This window comes from Oryx dammah, unplaced genomic scaffold, assembly GCF_014754425.2.
Source record: "Oryx dammah isolate SB20612 unplaced genomic scaffold, SCBI_Odam_1.1 HiC_scaffold_16, whole genome shotgun sequence".
NCBI classification, from domain to species: Eukaryota; Metazoa; Chordata; class Mammalia; order Artiodactyla; family Bovidae; genus Oryx; species Oryx dammah.
In genome coordinates, this window is record NW_024070200.1 from 62,899,069 (window position 1) to 62,902,983 (window position 3,915).

Consider the following 3,915-nt stretch of genomic DNA (forward strand, 5'->3'; position numbering starts at 1 on the left):
CTTTGTTACTCCACAGGGCATTAGAAATACAGACCAGGCTGAGGCAGAGACTGAGCATGTGTGGGTTTGTGGCTGTTGAACAGGTGTGGTCATTTCCAGACCCTCCTAAAATGAAGTTCTAGGACAAATGCATTTCCCCTCATTGGTTGCTTTTGTGCCACCAAAGCATCCACGGTGACCAGAACACTGTGGTGTGACTGAAAGTAGTACTGAAATTCTAGTCCTGGGGTCTGTGTCCTGTCTCCGTCTAGTCTCTGAGGGAAAGCTGCCCTCCTCCTCCAGAGCACTCTAAAAACACAGCCTGCAACAAAATACTTCCTTGCTCCAGAACTTACGGCTTCTTTATGCTGGTTACATGAAATCTAACTTCCATGACCATCTATTTCCTAGCCTCTCCTCCAAAATATGACCCCCAGGCAGCCTATCCCACTTTGCTCCTCACCGTCTCCCAATGCCAGTCTCCCCTTGGGGTGAGCCAGTGGCTATGCTCATGCCCTGCCTGCCATCCCTCCTCATCCAAGCCCCACCCATTTCCTCTGGGAAACTGTGCCTCTCAAAGCAACTTCAATCAACCTTTCTCTTTACATTTATCATCCAAGTCACACCATCAGGCCCATTTTGTGTGCAGTCCCATTCTTTAATAGTACAGCACAAAAATCCTCTTGTAACTCAAATTGATCAGTATATTCCTTGTCTCCCTTAGGCTGTAAACAGCCCGTGAGCCCAGATCTCACCCAGAAACACTACTAGGTTCATAGGAGACCCTCAGTAAATACTAGTTAAGGATCTGATAATACGCTTTCCTCCTATGTTTTAAGCTGTATGTACCTTCTGTTGCTGCTCTTCCTCCTTCCATGGTATTTTCATTACTTCAACAATTATTTATTGAGCACCTTCTATGTGCCTGAAAATAGGAAATCACAGTGAACAAGGCAGTGATGGTCCCTGCTTTCTAGTTACTTAAGGATCTCAAACTTTGGCTGTTGCTAGAAAAAGCAAGCACACTCCCTGAATGTTAGCAGTCATTTGCTCTATTAACAGATCAACTGAACTACACAGTGAGTGCTGGAGTCTAACACTTTGGAAGAGACTAAAGGGATATGAGCAAAATACCACATGCCAGACTGATTATAAAGTGCCCCTCACAGGTTTCTACTGAGATCTCAATTAAGGAAGAACAATCCGCCGCTCTCTTAACCTCTTTTGTGTTAGGCTGGTTTTGAATTAGAAATTGAGATATCACTTTACTTGTTTCACTGTTGGGTGTGGTTTGAAAGCGTCCAATAGGACAGGATGATTTCCATTCACTTATCTCTTTTTAAAATAGATGTTTTATCATTTCTCTGGAATAAAACTGCCAAATATTAGTTCCTCTTAAAATAAATCAGGTATAAAAATTGTTTTGCTAAAAACTAATAAGATGTATCACCGAATGTTTACATGAATAATTTATGGTTATAATGTTCATTAATTCATACATTTGTGGAACTCCTATCATAGCAGTTACCAGTAAGTACGGTTAAAAAAAACAGGTTGCTTGATGATGGTAAACTGTTTGCAAGGTCCATGTGCAAAATAAAATATTAGCCAGTTACAATTAAATGTCTGACCGACACATTAGAGAATAAATTATACACTGGGAAATTAGTTTCATCAACTATAGTCCAAACTTTAAGTTATCGAAATCCTTAAAATAAAAATAAACCAACCAACTAGTCAACAAATAAACACAAATACAAAATGTAAAAGTAATTATTATAGCAAGCATCACTGACTGAATGGACAAGAACCTGAACAAACTCCAGGAGATAGTGAAGGACAGGGAAGCCTGGCATGCTTCAGTCCACGGGGTTGCGAAGAGCTGGACACGACTTAGTGACTGAACAACAACCATTAAGAGCTTTAAATTTTAGTTAAAAAATTTAAAAAATCTCTTATCAAAGCTGAAAAGAAAAACATCTTTCAATAGCAAAACCCCTTTGACATCAGATATGCTCTGCATCAAGTTTTCAGAAAAAGTAACATCATATTTAGGACAGACCAGAAAACTCTCGGATTATTTAACTTCATTACTGATTTTTAGCAGGGAAAATGTAAAGCAAAGATCTTCATATGGTCACACATGGCAACAACAGACATAACCTATAAATCATGCATATTTTCACAATAACAATGATGGTTTGTGGTTTCTATTATCAGCAACCACTAGACTGACTGATCTCATATATTGGAGCAATTTTACCATTCCATTCCTTACACATCAACAACCATCTACAATGAACGTGATGGATCAGATACCCAAATACATGCCATGCTAATACCATGTAAAGTAATTATAAAATATGGAGCTAATTAGGGCAGAAATACCATCTGACTCTTTCATAGTTTCAATCTTTGCAAATAATTGTTATCAAGATAAATTATTACTGCAAGGTTACTTTCTATACATGTAACATATTTGTCCTGATCTAAACCTGTAACAATTTTTAAGATGTAATCCACAATAAGTATACTTTACATTACAACCTAGTACAAATATACCTATTAAATATACATAACTGAAACCTTACCCAATAGTTCAGTGGGTAAAGAGTCTGCCTGTAATGCAAGAGACTCAGGAGACACAGGTTTGATTCCTGGGTTGGGAAGATCCTCTTGAGGAGGAAATGGCAACCCACTCCAGTATTCTCTCCTGAAAAATCCCATGGACAGAGGAGCCTGGTGGGCTACAGTCCATGGGGCCACAAAAGTCAGACACAACCGAGCATGCTCGCTCAACTCAAAGTTTCACAAAACAGAACTTATCCATACTATTTATAATGTACTCACTCTATTGACTATTCTAATCTTAAAAATGCTGGTCTGGACCTACTAAATTTGTTTACTGAACAATTAATGGAAGATAAGGCACAATTTACAGTAGGCAAACCAACCTAACTGGATCAATTTACCCTTTCTACAACTTCACATTCCACCCGCCCCCCATTCCACCCGCCCTCCCATTTCAGTTGATTTAAATTTAAATGATTTCTCTTACCCCTCCATTTTCTGATGGGGTAAAAGAAAAACTGGAATAAACATCAAAAATCACAGGGTCGTTTACACCTACAAGCTATGACTATGAGGAATAGGATGGGTGCCTATTTCATCTTTGAAGTCCCAGCACCCAGATCTCACAACTGGGTGTAAACACATACTGGGTCCTTGATATATTTGGTTGAATTTTAGAGTAAAAAAAGTGCATTGTTAAAGAGTTTCCTTAAAGTCACACAGGGATAACTTTCACCTGAGAAAAACGAAGCCCCCTCAGAAGTGCTGGCCAGGGATACAGAGGGCACAGCAGTCTGTGAATCGAGTCTACGCCTTGAGTCCACTTCTGGACAGTCTCCCAGGCTCCCTTACCTTGAACTCCGCAGAAATGTGGGCTTGACCCCTAGTCACCCGAGTGAAAAGATGGAGCCAATCCAGCAATTCACAAAAACCCATGAGGGCAAGACAAAGAGGGAAACCCGCTTGGCACTGGAGTCCTGGGACGAGTCTAACCGACTTTGCCAAGGCCGGTAGGCGGGCTGCACCAAGACAGCGGAGACTCGGCCCAGGACTGGGCAGGGCTGCGGCTTGGTGGAGGCCGGGGCCGGACCTGGCCTCGACCTGCGCGGGAAGGGGGCCTGGTACACGGCTGACCGGCGGACGGGGCATGGCCTCGGCCTGCGTCAGCACAAGGGTCTGACACAGCCTGTGCAGGGACCGGAGCGGGACAGACCTCAGCCTGCGAGGCACCGGCACGCAGGAGGCCGCGGACCCCGAGCCACAACCTCTCCGCACCTTTCTCTCTCGGGCCTGAGGCTGGGCTCCGTCGCCAAGCCGAGCCAGGCGTTCAGTGCAGTGGTGCATGCTGGGACGCGGGCCAGGCGT